The sequence below is a fragment of the Dasypus novemcinctus genome, chromosome 25 (assembly GCF_030445035.2).
Source record: "Dasypus novemcinctus isolate mDasNov1 chromosome 25, mDasNov1.1.hap2, whole genome shotgun sequence".
NCBI classification, from domain to species: Eukaryota; Metazoa; Chordata; class Mammalia; order Cingulata; family Dasypodidae; genus Dasypus; species Dasypus novemcinctus.
In genome coordinates, this window is record NC_080697.1 from 44,228,821 (window position 1) to 44,247,490 (window position 18,670).

General features: G+C 42.3%; 1 long non-coding RNA gene across 2 annotated transcripts in view; it reads left to right on the top strand.

Annotated features, from left to right (window-relative positions):
- LOC111760297 (uncharacterized) overlaps positions 1-18,670 on the top strand; it is a 181,000-nt gene that overhangs the window by 25,002 nt on the left and 137,328 nt on the right. The gene's annotated exons all lie outside the window — the stretch shown is intronic.

Sequence of the window (18,670 nt, forward strand, 5' to 3'; positions counted from 1 at the left end):
ATATTCACTTGAATATCTAATAAGCATATACAATTTAATATATTGGAACTCAAATCTTGATTCTCCTCCTACTTTCCCACGGTCATTGTTACTGATCCCCTTCAAGCTTCTCACACGCAGTGTTTAAAAGCTAGGCTTTTATGTTAGCTGGGTTAAAGTTCGCTAGAAGCTGCAGCAAATAAATGAGCCGCAATAACACAATAAAAGGTTATTTCTCAATGGTGTCATTGTCCGATTCAAGGCGGGCAGCTCTCATGGGAAACTCTCCCCCAAGTTCTTCCTCCGGGATCTGGGCTCCTTCCATCACGTGGTGCTGGAGTCCTAGGTGTTTCGCTTCTTCCAGCAAAGCAGGGGAGTACTTGGACGGCAGTCACGCCTCAGCTCTTACAGCCAGGCCCAGCAAGGGTGGACATTATCTCTGCCCACATCTGATTGGCCAGAACTCAGGCATGTGGCCACAGTCAGCCGTAAGGGGGGGCTGAAAAATCTAGTCATTTCTGTGCCAAGGAGCAAAATGTGGACAGTTTGCTGAACGCCTGCTATCACCTCTGTCACGCCTTTATCTCCTCTTGCTCTCCTGCCACCTGCTCCCACCATCACATTTAATATATCATTAAGTTCCGTCAGGCACTTCTCCACATCAGTCCACGTCTCCCTACCTTCACGGCCACCCCTTAGCCCTGGCCCCTGCCATCTCCTATTTGCACCACTAATAAGAACCTCCTGACTGGTCTCTCTCCTTCCCCTCTTGGCATTCTCAAGCTGACCCCTCTCCTCACAGAATATATGAGAGATGTGATTCTCAGAAGGGGTAAGCACCACCCCCCCACAGAGGTCATGTGGCAGTATCTGGTCACAACTCAGGGTGGTGCTCCCGGAATCTATGAGTAGAGGCCAGACGTGCTGCCAAACGCCCTGCGCTGTGCAGGGCAGGTCCCCTGTACAAAAAGAGAAATACTGGGTCCAAAATGTCAGTCGTGCCAAGGTTGAGAAACACTGTATTAGATCATAGTGTTTTCCTCTTAAGACCCTTTACGGACTTTTTATTGCATAACAAATAAAATCTAAAATCTTTTCCACGATCTTCTAGCTCCTGCATTATTGGGTTCTTGCTCCCCTCTCCAACTCTATCTAAAATCACTTTCCTCACTCTGGGTGCCATCCAAAAGACAACGTACTCTCCCTCCCTCAAGCAAGGAAAAGCTATTTCCAGCTACCACTAAACTTTTGGGTTTGCTGCTGCCTCTGCCTGGAAAGCTTGTTTGTGGGTTGATTCCTTCCTCCTTTGCATATTTCTACTCAAATATCACTCCCTGAAGAGACCTTTCTAGATCCTCCTGTCCTAAGTGACTTCCTCCTGGGTAGCTGTGTCAGTTAATTTCCTTCATATCATTTTTGTCAATCTGAAATAATCTCCCTAATTTCTTTCTTCCTTTGTGTTTCATGAGTGATTGAATCCAGTTGATGAATTCCCAAGTAACATTGCTTTATTATAAAAGAAAACACAATTAAGGATGACATTAGAAGGATAGGAATTCATTGCGCCTTCATAAATCAAGACATCTGGGGGTGGGTGTTTTATGGCTGATATGGTGGCTGCACAATGTCATCAGGGGCCTAAGCTCCTTTTCTACCTTTCTTCTCTATCATACTTATGGTGGGGTCCTGTATTCATACTCTCAGAATGGATGCCGGGGCTCCTGCCATTGTGTACTTATTCCAAATGCAAGAAGAAATAAGGGCCAAGAGCAAATGGTTGTGATTGTCTGTCAACTGTCCCCCTTTTAAGAGATTCCTTAGAAGTCCCACCCAAAGACTTCTATTTCTATCTCATAGGCCAGAACTGTGTCACATGGCCACTGCTGTCTGTAAGATGGACTGAGAAATGTTTTTAGATGGGCAATTTACTACCTGCAAAATTGCACATGAGATTCTACAAGGAAGGGGGAAGAAAAGGTGTCACAAATTGTTTTTGCCTGTATTTCCTGCTGAAATTTTTGCATAAGAAGAGATAGTCTAAATTGTTCATCTCTGAATCTCTAGCATTTAGCACAGTTTCTGGAATAAAGCAAATTCTAAATAGATAAACCTTTCTAAGATTAAAAAGTAGATTTCTAATGAACTCCCAGAGTTTTCACCCACAACCCAAACACAGTTTCAAAATTCTCATCACTATAATCATCAGACTTGACACTGGAGAATGAAACTCATTTTGCCGTATTTACTTTAGGTGGTTGTTTGAAAAGGATACTCGGGGAAGAACAAAAGCCCTGGAAGCCGTCACAATCACTGTGAGTTGGTGCAGGCCGTGCATCTCTAAGCCTGTAACTGCAGGCTTCATGGGTTCAGGGTTGAAGGATCATCCACTGTAGGGTACCAGCAGCTGCAGTAACTTTATGGGTACATTGTGCTTGGAGCTCTGAGCAAGGATATAATTCAATTGACCTCCTTCCTGAAGGAAGGAGAGACCCTGTTGGACAGTTTGTCATCATGCTCCCTCACAGCCGAGGAGGTCCATTAGGGCCATACTTTCCATGCTGACTTTGGCTTGGGCATGGACCCCTAGTCCGCTCCATTGCTTACATAGTTGTAGGTTTGGTTTAACTTGATGCTTATGACCAGAAGTACACCCACTTCATGCAGAAGGGATTATCTGGGGCCACTCACTTGGGAAGAGGCAAGAGCTATGGGGACTTAGTACATCTGGGGTCTGAGCCCACTCCTGTTATGGCCCTGCTGGATTTGACACTTTGCCTTAATGGGAACCTGGCCGTTACTGTCCACAAAAGATATCTAAATAGGAAATGTGAAACTGCTGTTTGCCGGTTGCGCTCAGTTAATGGATGCGAATGGCACTGCTGGCACTGCTCTTGGGAAATTCCTTCACATGGAGTTTCTTCTACATTGCTTGGAGTCATATTTATGTATATTAAAATGTAGAGCTAGAGGAATGTTGGGATTAAATGTGATGTGAGCAGCTAATAGGGGCTGCGAAATTGGCATCAGTGAACGGCATTTACTTAATGTGCTTGCAAAATGTTAAGTTTCAGTCCAATTAGAGATGACTTCATTTCCCCTGTGGTTCACCAGGCTTATGGGCCTAGAGTTGTACTTTGCTCTAGGGTGTCATGAAGGGAACAGAGAAAAAAATTACGATAGTAAGTTTTGCAGCACAAACAGCTAGTTAGAGATAATAATGATAAGCATTCACTCTCTAGGTACTTAAATCTCTAGTGATTCAAACCCCGTCAGTGGGCCTTACCTTGGAATACATGGTAGCCGATCCCCCCAATGTAACAGAGTTGGACTCATTTATAATTTTCCTACACATGGCTCTTCTGCCCCTATTTGAACATATAATTAGCACTATACCTGTTAAATATATGTCCCAAAGACTTAAATTTGGCTGTTCCTATGCCGGTTGAACCCTGAATCTCAGCGGAGTTGCAGCCAACGCCCATTCTCCAGTTCCTCAGATTCCCCAGGACCACTAAGGAAAGGATGATGATGGACAACGCCCATTCCCCCAAAAAGAATATCTACAACTGCAAGCAAGATAGTTCCACCAAACTGCCCATGGGATCTAAGCTCCTTCTCAGTCAGAAGCAGAGTGGACATCACCATCCCCTAATCCTTAAGACTGAAGAATGAACAAACATAAGGGGAATGCAACTACCACTGAAGTAGACTTTTTGTTATCCGAGCAATGGAAGAATTTGTAACATTGATATAAAGGCAGTGGTCACCAGAGGATCTGAGGGGAGGGAGAGGGAAGAATGGGGGTAACATGGGGCATTTGGGGGGCATTGGAATTGCTCTGCAGGACATTGCAGTGACAGATACAGGCCATTATACATTTTGTCAAAACCTATAAAATTGTGCGGTGCAAATTGTAAACCATAATGAAAACTATGTCCATGGTTAGTAGAAATGATTCAATACGTGTTCATCACTTGTAACAAATGTACCACACTAACGAAAGATGTTGTTAATGTGGGGAAGTGTGGGAGGGAGAGGGGTGGGGTATATAGGGATCCCCTATATTTTCGATGTATCATTTATGTAATCTAAAACTTCTTAATGAAAAATAATAATCGTGGTTGGAAGGCAAATGTTTCATTCTGCTAAGAAAGACTCTGGGACACTGTCTGCCTCAGATCTGCCTGGGACTGAGCATTTTTCTCCAAGGTTCTCTGTTTAGGACACTGTCCACCCCCTTAGACTGCGCTCACTCTTGCTCCCTCTCGTCGTGAGCTCTTCCCAGTTTTGGGGTTGAGTAAAATATGAAAACCCATCCTGGTCACATAGACTCTGCTATTAATTTTTAAAAAGATGAGCAAGGCTGGACATTAAAGTATTTGAGACGCAAACTGAATTGGTCTTCTGTCCCTGGAAAAGGGGAAGGAATCTTTGGCTGATAACCTGAAAGCCTGGGCTCAAGTTGTAGCCTGCTATGAGTATGCTGCACGGCTCTTAAGTAGAATTTCACCACCGTTTACCCAGTACCGACGGGGTCCAAGGAGCTGTGCAGGTGCTAGGAGGTAAGCAAGGAAGGTCTCGGCTTGACTTCACTTTTACTTTTGGCCACTTTCCTCTCCCGTAAACCAGGGAGTTGACAAGATCTTCCCTGAGGACCACAGGGGCAAGCACTGAAATATTCTACGCAAACGAGCCCTGCTGCAATCCCAGTAGAGCTTCCCTTCTTTCTCCCCCACCCCTCTCCTCAGCCCTCCGGCGCAGATGAATTAAGGAGTGGTGTTTCCCAGGACCTCGGTTGCGTTGCCCTGCTTTGGAGGGTTGTAGAGAAAAAATGTTGGCCCAGACTGACAGGGCTGGGGACACAGCTGGGGGCCTACCGAAGCCTTGGGAAGAAACCAACTTGCCCTTTGGGAGCTGAGGTCCTGCCTTGACCTGGAACTGTACTCACCCTCTTCTATTGTGTGGAAATAAAAATTTCTGTGAGAAAACTCCCCGTGCAAAATGACATAGGCCTGGCTGGCTTGGTGGGACCCAGGCACATACGTTCTCAATTAGTGACCTGAATGCAGGAGTGACAGGCTCTCCCCCAGCACTGCGGATTATGCAAATACTAAGAAAATTCTGGCTCAGGGACAGAAAAAAAAAAGCTCTGTGTTTGTCATCGTGCTGAACTTTTGTTTGGATACAAGCTGCTAGAATGAAACTGCCTGTACCGCTAATCATCCCCGGGAACAAGACTTGGATATCCTAAGACTTCCCTTGCCCACACCAGTTCTCCACACAGTTTAGGATGTGGAGACGCCCCTGTGTACCTGAGAGGTATCAGGCAGTTCTGTGGCTTTCTTTTAATCTGGGTTATTTGTGAAGCTTAAAGCTCAACCAGCCTGCCAGCCAGCCTGCTGTGGCAAAGATCGCCAGTGACACACAGAGGGCTGACCTGCCACCCTCTGCCAATTTGCTCTTTCACAAAAGGCCAGTTGTTTTCTACTTGCAACTCCTGGTGGCTTTTTTAGAGTCTGCCAGCCAAGCTTGCAGCTGTGTTGACTTTCCAGGGAGGAACTGCAGCCCGAAGGGCCTGGGCCATCCTCGGGCCACAGCTGTCTCTTGGCCAGATGAAGGGAGATGTCCGGGAAGAACAACGAAGCGGGCGGAGGAGAGAGAAACTGGGGCATTATCAAGGGTGCGGTGAAGCACGTGCACACCTCGCCAGTCACTCGGGACACCTGGTCTCCCTCTTCCAGACGTGGAGGTAAAATTAATTAAATGTACCCCTTGGAGGAACATCTGCCTTCCTTCAGACTGGGAAACAAATATATCTCTAATAAATATTGAGAGTATGCATCCGGCCTTGAGATTTTAAGAAATGGTGGGTTTCTTTATCTCCTGTCTCACCACTGGTGAAATCGTGGGACTGTGCTTACTAACCGTGCAGGAAGCCCAAGGCCTGACAGACCAGCCTTTTTCTAAGTCTACACAAAAGGCTGGAGGCGAGTGGATTGTTTTCTAAGAAATGATCTAAAGCCTCCCGAAGAGTTCCAAGAGATATGAGTAGTAAAGAAAAGTGCAAGGTTCTATATATACATGGCTCGATCCTTCTGTTTAACAGTTGGCATGTAAATTGTAGGGCTTTTTTGCTAAGCTTACCTAGAGTTGACAGCCTCTCTTTTCATCTGAAAGGCTTGCAGTACATGGTCATTTGTCTCACAACCATTTCTAGCATGTTTAGGTGTTTAAAAATGTGCCTGCTCCGAAGGCCATCAGGCAGAGTTTTCTGGTGTTGTAGTAGAATAGAATTTGGAGCCGTGAAGAGAGGTGACAAGTTACCTGGGTCAGCAACACTGTGGCAAGGGGGAATTGCCTTCTGCTTGAACCTTTCCAGGGACAAGGATCACTTCCTCCAGGGGCATTCTCTTCCTTTTTTGGTCAGCTGTAAGTACCTGAAAAATCTTTTTGTGTGGTGGTGCAAAACATGTTTCTTTTGTAACCTCCACTCCTCGGATGACCTCATTTCTTCCCCCATAGAAAACACAGACGCACTTGAGAATCTGGCCCTTGTTCATCGACTCTAAGCTAACATCTCGAATGTGTTTATTACCGTTTTTTTTTTTTCTGAGGAGAGGTTCTATAGCGAAAATTGGATTCCAGATGATTTCTTTTTTTATTTTATTTATTTCCTCCCCTTCCCCACCGCCCCGGTTGTCTGTTCTCTGTGTCTATTTGCTGGGTCTTCTTTGTCGCTTCTGTTGTGGTCAGCGGCACGGGAATCTGTGTTTCTTTTCGTGGCATCATCTTGCTGTGTCAGTTCTCCGTGTGGGCTGCATCTTTCCTGGGCAGGCTGCACTTTCTTTCGTGCTGGGCTGCTCTCCTTAGGGGCACACTCCTTGCGCGCGGGGCTCCCCTACGTGGGGACACCCCTGCGTGGCACAGCACTCCTTGTGCGCATCAGCACTGCGCATGGGCCAGCTCCACACGGGTCAAGGAGGCCCGGGGTTTGAACCGCGGACCTCCCATGTGGTAGACGGATGCCCTAACCACTGGGCCAAGTCCGCCGCCTAGATGATTTCTTGATCCAAAAGATTTGGGGTCATGTATGTCACTAGAAGGGAAGCCAGAGGGTGAAACCTGGCACTGTATACCATAGTGCACACTTATGGACAATGAATGTGGTTAGTAGTACAAATATAAGAATGTTCTTCTGTGAACTAGAACAAATGTAGGTTACTATTACAAGGCGTTAATGAGGTAGTATATGGGGAAAATACGCCTAATGCTAATTACAGACTATAGTGAACAGTAATATTTTACTATTCTTGCCTCCGCTGTAACAAAGTCACCACAGAAATGGTAAGTGTCAATAATAGGGGGGTATAAGGAGTATGGGTTTCTAAAATTCATTGTGGTGATGAAGGCACACCTCTGTGATTATTCTGAGAGCCACTGAGTGTATGCTTTGGGTGGATTGTATGGAGTGTGAATCAATCTGCTTTAAAAAGAGAGAGAGAGATTAGGACCTGCGCTGAGGGGGAAAGTGTGAGTACACTCAGGGCTGCCTCTCTAGGCCCATACACCAGCCCTGGGACTCAGGCTGTCACACAGGTTCCTTTATTTCCCTCACAGCTGTTCTCCCATGCACGGTGCCATCCTTCTGGGGAACCACCCTTTCTCACAGCCCTGGACACCAGGCTCAGTTCCAGCCTCCAATCCGGTGGAAGACAATTGGAATTGGAGGACAGAGCAAAGCGGGCCGCAGGCCAGGAAGCACCACCAGGCCTCGGCAGAGAGGAGGAGTTCCCCAGGCGGGAAAGGCAGTTGCCATTGTGCAAAGAAAGCACAGGAGACAACATTAGGGACTAGGGCACGTGCTTTGGGCAAATCAGCTTTGAAAAAGAACTCTTCAGTGAGGTGTGAGATTGACGGCTTGGGGGCAGAAATAATTTAGGGCGGCAAATCTGAAAAAACTTGAGGTCAAATGTTGTCATTCAGACCTCCTGCCTCTACGACTACATCCTCAAAGCCAAGAATAATGAGTAATTACAACCAAGAAGATGAGACTATGTGAGGAGTCCAAGGGCTCCAAAGGTAGAAGAGCAGCCATCCAGGCCAGAAGCTTTTAGCAGCATGAGGTGACCCCTTTTGGAGATGGTTCAAGAATACTCCCCATTTTGCTTGTTGAGACCTGAAAAATCTGTTCTTAGAGTGATATCTCTTTTTAGCTTGTGGTTTTGGTTTACCAGAAGTTAATTATTCTGGTGTACCCTATTCTATTGTTTCATACACATGTCTCTACCAGGTGTTGGGCAGGCACTGGGATACAGGAATGAGTTAATGCATCACCCTTGCCTAAGAGGAGTTAGGTAGGGGGAAAGTGGAGTGTAAAATAGGTAGTTGTATTAAAAAGTGGTGCATTCTTTAACAGGAGATTGAACCAAGAGTGCTACTTGACCGAGGTATGAAATGGCGTCAGATAAGGCTTTACCAAGGAGGTGGCATTTTAACAAGGTCTTGAAGGGTGCTTAAGGCTTTCATCAGGCAGGCCAGGGAGAGAAGAGCACCAAGGAAGTGCTAAGGTAAGTGATAGGCGTGGTACTGAGAATGGCCGAAGCAAGCACTTGTAGCACCGGAGAAGCTGACCCCAACTCATTTTCCTGTTTCATCACCTCTCCCTCTCTCTGAGCTCCAGTCACACTGAGTTACTTCTGGGTCTCTGAACCTTCTATGGACCTTCATGCTCCAGAGCCTTTTTTCAGCCAGTTTCTCTGCCTAAAACCAGAGTCATTGTAAAGGTCAGAGGGGAAGAGAATAGAGGAGAGAGATTTGGGAGCTCTATTAGTCAGTTTTACAAGTTTATCTGGAGTAATCTTTGTAGTAATCTCTTCTCCTTCCTGGCATTGCCTCTGACGCCACCCAAATTTGGCCTTAATCCAGTGGTATGCTTCAGCAGGCTAGATTCCATCCAAGCCTCTTCTCTGGTGGAAGATGATTGAAATCTAGGGACAGAGCAAATCTCACCAAGGGCCAGGAAATGCAGTCAGGCCTAGGCAGATAGCAGGACTTGCATGAGCCAGTGCTATTCATTGCTTCCAAACTCTGTGTACAGTGATGTTGTGTTGGTTGCTTGGAATTGGCCATGGTGGAATATTTGCGTCGTGAAAATTAGCAAGCTCTAAAATCAGGACTTCTTGCTTTTTTGTTGTTGTTGATGCTGTTTTTATGGTAGTAAAGTGGCCATGCTAATTTTTAAAAAAATTAATAGACTTTATTTTAAAAACAGTTTTAGAGTAGAGAAAAACTGAGCAGATAGTAGAGAGTTCCCACATGTTCCTCCATATATATTTGCCCTATTATCTTACTGCCATATAATTGTTACAATGAACTAATATTTGTACATCATTAACTCTAGTTCATCGTTTCTTCAGATTTTCTTAGTTTTTACCTACTCTCCTTTTACTGTGCCAGGATCACAACCAGGATAGCATGTTACATTTAGTTTCCTCATCTTCTTAGGCTCCTCTTGGCTGTAACAATTTCTCAGGCTTTCCTTGTTTTTGAGGAACTTGCCGGTTGTCAGGAGTGCTGATTGGGTATATTGTAGGATGCGTCTCTACTGGAATTTGCCAGATTTTTTTTTTTTTTTAAATTATTGGACTATGGTTATGGATTCTTTGGAGGGAGCTGACAGAGTGCTATTCTCATCACATCATATCTAGGGGACGTACTGTCAACCTGATTTATGGCTGTTCATGCTGACCTTTGCCACCTGGCTGAAATAGCATGTGTCAGGTTACTGCACCATAAAGTTACTCGTTTTTCCCCTTTTTCATACTGTACTCTTTGGGAGGAAGTCATTATATGCAACCCAGGGGAGCCAGCTACTAGCATACCATTGCCTTGCCCCTTGCCCGGCAGGCTTCTCAGTCGAGGCCAGGCAACTGAAGGATGCTGGGAAGACACTGGCCTTTGAAGGGGAGAGGGGTCCAGGTATGATAAAAGCGGTTCCTGAAGATGATTCCACAGATGGATTTCATGGGAAGAGAGGAGATGAGGGGAAAAGGGTTCTGGATCAATCCCCCACCCTGCCCCCAAGCACCACAGCACCATCTGGAACTCATCAGTCTCCACAGTCTCTCGTTCTTGACCTTCCTGCCCACCTCAGGTAATTACTTGTGGACATTTTGGGGGAGAGAAGGGAGGGAGGGAGAAGAAGTTCATGGAAAGGGCAAAAAGAGAAATAGTTTTTAAAGGGACAGAAAGGAATGTGCAGTTTTCACATATTTGTTATGTGAAAATAAGGCCAACGGATGGTAGAGCCTGTGCAGATGAGTTCTGAGAAAGGGTCGCAGAACGTAGTGGCTGCCTGCTGCGGGGCAGGAGCACAATCTTTGCTATCTGATAGACCTCCTTTTTGTCTCTGCTCCACTGCTTCCCACCTGTGGACTGCAAATTTCCAGTTTCCTCCTCTGTAAGATCAGGGCTATTAGGAAGAATAGGAATAGTCTACATAAAACACGTACCAAGTTCAGTGAAAGATATGGGAGGCACTCAAAAATGGAAATTATTACTATAAGACACACAAAAAGTGGAATGGCAAAAGAAGCACAGGGATGTTCGTGTCAATCCCAGTGTAACAATTCTATTGAAATGCCTTCTCTTCATCCCATTCTAGTAGACACACTGATTTCAGACTCTGTGACACCAAAGGTGGTATGATCCTGAATAAGTGGCACTTCCTTTTTTTTCCCTCAGTTTCTATGTCTTAATAGGTTGAATTGTGCCCCCAAATAGATATGTTGATTTCCTAAGTCCCAGTACTCCAGAATGAATCCACTTGGAAATAGACCCATTGTAGATGGGCTCATTAAAGTTGAGATGAGGTCATACAGGTGTAGGGTGTGTCCTTCATTCAGTATGACTAGGCGTGTTCTTATAAGAAGGGGCACAGAAACCGGCACACAGAGGGAAGGCCATGTTACAAATGAGAGGGATTGACATGCTGCAAAGCCAGGACTGCCATGGCTGGCCAGCAAACCCCCGGAAGCTAGGAAGAGCCAAGGAAGGGTCCTCCCTTATAGGTTTCAGGGGTGCATGGCCCTGATGACACCTCGATTTGGGGCTTCTAGCCTGAAGCACTGTAAAACAATAACTTTCTGTTGTTGTAAGGCATCCCGTTTATGGTATTTTGTAACAGCAACCTTGGGAAACTAGGGCTCAAATCTGTAAAGGTGGAGTAAATATAGACCCCATCCAACTCAGGAGTGCATGGGGGAAACGAGCTTCATAGTACCCATGAACGTATCTAGACTGGAAACAGTTCTTTACTTTTCACACATGGTCAGATTTCATGTGGATTCTTTTCTTTATTTCTGAGTAATGCATCTCAAGAGGAACTTAGAACACTTAGGGAACTATCTGAAGGCTCAGAGTCTTGAGCCATGTTTTTTTGAGAAATGACTGGAAGAACCAATACTCACCATCAAGGGAGGAGAACACTAAAATCATCCATCAGTGTTCACTCAGTCATTTATCACATAAGTGGGAACTTACTTTGGGCTAGATACTATACTGGGTACTGGTGAAACAATTATAAATGAGACAGACATGGTTCTTGCAGTCATCATAGGCAGATATAAACACCCAAACAAGTAAATAAACCATTTCAAATTAGGGTAGATAAAGCTCAGAGATTTTGTGTGTATGTATGTTTAAGTGTCTTTAATAGAGAATAACAAGAGAGACCTACTTTAGAAGGCCTCCCTGATGGTACATTAAGAATTGAAGGATAAGAAATGGGCTAGATTCTTGGCACAGGTCCCTCCTGAGAATGATTCAGCATCTGGAAATCCAGAAAGAAAGTTGAAGCCTCTCTAGGTGAAACATGAAATACAGTTTTTATTTGGGCCGGGGAAATCTTTGCAAGCCAATTTGCCATTTGAAAAATGTTCACTTTCCTTAAGAAAATTCGGATTCCATGAAATATTATTTGTGTCTCAGAGAATTGAAGCTGTGGGAAAGGGATGCATTGTTTTGTTTAATAGCCAATATGAAAAGAAGAAAGGAAGGGAGGGAGGAAGGAAGGTCTACTTTCAAGTTGCACAACTGGTGAGCCCTCAAAAAGGGACTGCCTGGGATTTCCAAAATCTGTGTTAGATTGTTCTACTGAAGCCCTTCATGATATTATTCTAGACTGATTACAACCATTTGGATTATAATCTTTGTAGGAGGAGGGGACAGCTTCCAGGGTGCGAATAACCCTTAGGGACAGGGAGGTAGGAATTTTCCTGAAGATAAGTGAAGATTTGTCCTGTAAAATATTGAAAAGAACATATGTTTTGGAGGGAAAGATGACCAGGAAGCAAGACAAGGAACTTGGCACTCAATAGAAGCCTCCTGTGAAAGGATCAATGTCATCTCTTTCCTCTAAGGATCTAAGAACCATTTTTGGTTCTTTGTTCACACACCCCTTTCCTGTGCTGCAGCTCCCACAAGCTGTTCCCAAACCTTCAGGAAGGTCAGTCATTTCCATACTTAGACATTTATTCATGGTTTTGGGAGGAATCAAGGGAGCAGGCAGTACAAGCAATCGGGGACAATCCATGTCTCTCCTCTGAGGCCAGCTTGGGTACAGTGCCATTGAGCAGAAGCTAATCTCAGCGTTCGAAACAACAACCATGTGCAGACTGAGTGGAGGCCCCAAGAGGGGCAGGTAGCCCCAGTAGCAGTGGAGAAGTGAATCTTGTGGCAAAACCAGGAATGAGGAATACCGCACCTTTTCTAGTAAACACAGAGTTTCTTAAACATTAAATATGTACACACGTTACCTGGGAATCTTGTTAAAATGCTGATTTTAATTTAGTAGGTCTGAGATGAGGTCGAAGATTCCACATTTCTGTTCTTACTTCTCAAGTTATATAAGAGCTGCTGTCCATGGAATAGAATTAGATGCCAGGTACAAGGAGATCACCCAAGACAGGAAGGAGGAAGGCTCCTGAGTCACATGTGCAAAATACCTGCTACAGAAAACCCACTCATTTGCTATTGTTATTATTGTCTTGTCTTCTATAAGCATGAAGTAACTTTTCACTCTCCTCAACTACCTTGCAAAATATAAGCCAGCACAGCTAAGAAAAATGTTTTGGAGTGAAGTGAATAATGTCCACTCTAATCCAGGATCGGGCAACTTTTACTTTGTGTTTTGTTTTTTTTTCTTTTTTACTAAATTGACTCACATTTTTCTCCCATAGTAGTTTCCATCCACCTATAGATGAATGCGAATTGGATACCTCCAATCTATTTTGGAACAAGGGTGAAAGATAAGTGAAAATGTTATTAAGACTGTATATACCTGATGTAAATCATACTTCAAAGTAGAATGAGTTAGTCAAATTTATGATTTAGTATAATGGAACAGAAAACCAGCCAACTATTGTTATGATCTGGCCCATTCTATTTTGTATGAATTGATTCAAATGGATTTGTCTTCATAAACAGTTTATGATAATGGAATCTTTACATTGGAAAGTAAGAGTGTATTGAAAATAGCCCCTTGTAACTCTTGTCTTTAGTTACATATATTATTTGGATAATGGCATGAAATTGGTTTATATTTAGAATAAGGGACTCATATCTCTACTATTTCTTCTGCCATGATATAAATATTTTTTCCTTTTTCTGACTTCTGTTTATCTGAACTTCTTGAAAAAAAAAGTTCATTTTTCTAGCTTCAGGTTTAGCACAAGGACTGGGACATGAGTTCTAAAGACACTTATTAAATATTTGATGAAATAAAAGAATAAGAAAATAATTGCATGAGTGAGTGTAGTAGTGGAGTATAGATTTGAGGGAACATTTCCCTCCTGTCCATGGCATCTTCAAGATCCAGGATACTGCATGGAAATATGTTTCATGAGTGCCTTAGTTTCTTTGTGCTGTTAAGCAAAGTAGCACAAGCTCCATAGCTAGTTCTGGAGACAAGAAGTCCAAAATCAAGGTGTCAACAGGGTCATGCTTCCTCTGAAACTTGTGAGAGAAATCCTTTCATGGCTTCTGGTTTCTGGTGTCTGCTGGTGACCCTTGGAATTCCCCAGCTTCTAGATGTGACACTTCAATCACCATTTCCATTGTCACATGGCATTCTTCTCTTCTGTGTCTGTGTCCCTTCCTCTCTTAGAAGGACACCAGTTACATTGGATGATGGGTCTACCCTACTGCATTATGACCTCATCTTAACTAGTTCCATCTGCAACAACCCATTTCCGAATGAGGTCACATTCCGAGACACTGGGGGTTAGAACTTCAACATATTGTTTTAGGGACACAATTCAACAATGAGAAAAGTGAGGACAGCTCATAAAACAGGTCTTAGTGTAATCAGACATAGTCTCCCAAAAATGTAAAAAAAAGTTATGTGTTTGCATGTGTGAATGCTGATGACAGAGTGGTGATGTGATGGGCATTTTGCAGTATAGGTACTGGAGGCCTGGAGTACTGGAGGTGCTGGTTATAAAAATGTTCTGCCATTGTGACTAGTGGTAGAAGAAATTGTAGCATTGAGGAGGAGAAAGTGACCACAATAGTTGCTGAGGTCAGGGAGAGGGAAGAAGAGATGTGATGTGGGGGCATTTTTGGAACTTTGAGTTGTCCTAAATGATATTGCAGGGTCAGATTATGGACTTTATATATCCTGTCTTAACCTACTGAATGTGCTGGGGTAGAGTGTGAACTACAGGGTAAAAACTATTATCTCCGTGGTGCAGCAGTGCTCCAGAATGTGTTCACGGGGTGCAATGAGTGTGCCACGATGATGGGGGAGGTTGTTGGTGTGGGAGGAGTGGGGTGGGGGGTGGGGAGTATACAGGAACCTCTTATATTTTTTAATGTAACTTTTTTGTGTGTGATGTGTGTATCTTCAAAAAATACAACTTACAAAAATGATGGGATGGGGGAATGGGGAGTGGGGTACATGGGAACCTTTTAAGTTTTTGATTTTTTTTATGCTTTTTCATGTAACATTCTTTGCGATATATTAACTTTTAATAAAAAAAGAGTAAAAAATAAATAAATTTAAAAAATGAAAAAAAATAAAAGTGTTCTGGCTGCACCTTTTCTATTTCCACTACCACAGCATGAAGAGACAATGATCAACAACAGACGGTAGCTTCAGCTGAAGACACCTTGGATGATGACACAATTGTGGTCAACCAAAGTTCTTTGTCCATCCTGTCAAGTCAACCATGTTTAGCCAACAAAAGATGGTCTCTAAGTCTTTTGGGTTCATAGAAGTGAAAGCCTGTTCTGCTGCTGAGGCATTTCACACCTGTGGAGACATGAGTTTATAATTTTGCCTGGTTCAACAGCTTTGCTTTGCTCTGCTTTAGTGTAATGCTCTTGCCACATACTAAAAAGGAATTGGAGCTCTGGTTTCTGGAACTGCCAGGAATAGCTGAGCTCTCACTTAAAGAGGTAAATGAAAGATACCACAATTGCTTATAGCTACATTCCAACTGCCAGGCCGAAGAAGGACAATTTTGTAACCGAAAATTTGGTAAAATGATATTTTCCTTGTGTTTTTTGGGTTAATCAGAAATATCTTTACTGAATATGAAATTTCTAACCTCAATGTCAATATTCTCAAGATTGAGAAAAAGCCCATAAGAAACAAACCGTGATAGTTACAAAGGCTTCGTGATCTCAAACTTTAAAAAAAATTTTTTTTATAAATAGGAGGACAAAGAAATAGCTGTTAAGAAGAACTTCCAAGTATCAAACTGCAACCCAATGATAGATAGACTTGGCCCAAGGGTACTCCCTTGGCCAAGAATAGTCCTGTTATTGTTCTTTTTTCCCTAGAGAGAGTAGTAGCTGAGACTTTTTTGTTTTAATGAAGTAGATTCTGGGTTGGGAGATATTATTGGCTTATAAATGGTTTGGAGGAGAAGGCAGCTGAGGAATGTTTACCTTGAAAACTATGTAGATATCCTAACCCACCAGCTGGCAATTCAATCTCGGAGAATTGGTGGGGATGCTTTATTTATTTATTTATTCTAAGAAAGAGAAGGAGGGGGAGGGAAAGTGGGAAGGAAACTGGATATGAGAAAGTATGATATGGGTGACTTGTTGGTGCAGAAACAGCAATACATGAAAATGAAGACGATTTGGGGTTAACCACAGACTGTTTACTTGCCTTGCTGTGGACACCCACCTCCACAAGCACTCTGCAGACAGAAACGGGATCCGCAGCTGTGGCCACGGGAGTGCTGTGTCTCCAGGGAGCGCCGGAGTAGCCTCTTAGATGCCCGAGGTGAAAAGACTCAGTGAAAGCACGGAAGTTGTTGAAAATTCTGGGAAGGAATCGTAATTACAATTGACACAAAAGAGTAATTGACTTCCCATTCATTTCTATTTATTCTTTCCCCCTTTGCATTGATTTTAAACCACGTTTGGAGAGAGGGTTCTTAGACTGCTTTTCTTAGGAATGCTTTCCCCTCTAAAATGAGAAATTATTGTCAGTGCCGCAAAAGGACTTTGGGTCAACTTTCTGTTGAAGTATATAGCAGAGAGTAAATTGCACAAATCTTAACTTTTTAGCTCACTTCGTTTTGACTGCATTAACACATTTATGCAGCACACTCAAATCGAGAATATTTGCAGTGCCCTGGAAGCCCTTTCTCATATGGCACTTTCTCCCCAGGAAGTAACTGCAACTTTGATCTTACAACGGATGAGTTTTGCTTAGTTTTGAACTTTATTCAAAGGAAACAGAGTGCACTCTTTCACATCAATCTTCTTTTACTTATTAACATATTTGTGAGATTCATCTGTGCTGTTCTGTGTATCAGTAGTTTGTTCTTTGCCATTGCTGTTGGTATTTTATGATGAATATGCCACCATTTATTTAACTGTTTAATCACTGATGGACTTTTTTTCCTCCCAGCTTTGGGCAATTAAGAATAATGTCAATTTAAGAAAGTTTCTGGGGCACACATAAGTGCCTTTCATACTTAGAAATAGAATTACTGGGTTATAGGGGATGTTTATGTTCAGCTTTCTAAGAAACTGCCAAATGTGGTTTTACCAGTTTCTATTCCCACCAGCAATAGGTGAGAATTCCAGTTGCTTCACATTCTTTCTAATACTTGGTATCGGCAGTTTTAAAATTTAACTATTTGGGGGTGTGTAGTGGTAATTCATTGTGGTTTTGATTTGTGTACGCTTAATGATTAATGACATTGAGCATCTTTGCATATGTTTATCGGTCATTTGAATATTGTCTTTTGTTAAATGTCTGTTCAAGTAATTTTCTCACTAAAAATGTGTCCACAACTTTGTTATTGATTTGTAGTGGTTCTTTATACATTCTAGACATGAATCCTCTTTCAGATATTTATATCACAAATCACTCCTCTCACTTTGTGCTTTTTCATTCACTTAATATTATCTTTTGATGAAAAGATTTCTTAGTTTTAATCAAGTCCAATATATCAATATTTTCTTTTTGGGATTTTTGTGTCCTGTTGAAGAAATCTTAGTGAATGTTGAGATAGTTTCCTGTATGATCTTCTAGAAACTTAATAGTTTTACCTTCCAGATTTAGTTCCTTGGTGTATTTTAGAAATGATTTTTAAAGTACAGACCAAACTTCATGTTTCTTCATATGAATTTACAGCTGACCAAATAGTAAATATTGAAACCATCATCCTTTCCTCACTGCTCTTTTCTGTCACCTTTGTGGTAATTGGGTGATATGTTTTGATCTTTTTCTAGACTTCCTATTGTGTTTTCATTTGTTAATCCTGCAACATCGTTCTGGGACTCTTCAAGATTATACTTGCTATTCCTTGCTGCTGAGCCTTTCCATTTGTATTTTAGTATCAGCTCATCAATTTCCACCAAAAACAACAACAGAATGCCTGTTGGGATTTTCAATGACATTGCATTGAATCAATAGTTCAATTTGAGTTGAGCTGATGTTTTAAACATTTAATTCTGCAATTCATGAACATGTTATATTTCTACATTTATGTATTACTTCTTTAATAGGTTTCAGCAATGTTTTATAGTCTTCTTTTGTAAAGATCTTGCACATTATTATATTTATTTCTTGGTATTGATATTTTTATGCTATTGTAAATGTTATTTAAAAATTTTTTACTTTCTAATTGTGTTTTGCTGGTATATAAGATCAACTGAATTTTGGATATTAACCTTGTAACCAGCAATCTTGTAAATTCAATTATGAATTCTAATATTCTTTCTTCGTAGTCTTGTGGGTTTTCATATATAAAAGCATTTTGTTTGCAAATTATGGCAACTTTCTTTGTTTCTTTCCAATTCTAATAGTCTTCATTTCTTCTTTTATCTTACAGTCCTGGATAGTATTGCTAAAACATTGTTGAAAAAAGTAGAGATAGTGGAAATCTTTGTGTCATTCCTAACTTCATGGGTGGCACTTGGTAGAAATATCACTTTAAGTATATATAGGTGTTTTTGTAGATGCTCTTTATAGATTTAGGAAGGGGCCTTCTGTTTCTGGTTAACAGAGGGTTTTCCTTGGGAGTTTGTTGTGATTATGAATGGATGGAGAATTTTATTATGTAATAGTTCTGCAACTGTTATTATCATTCACTTTTTATCTTTTATTCTGTCGATATAGTATGTTACTCTGATTTTAAACGTTAGGCCAACTTCCATTCCTAAA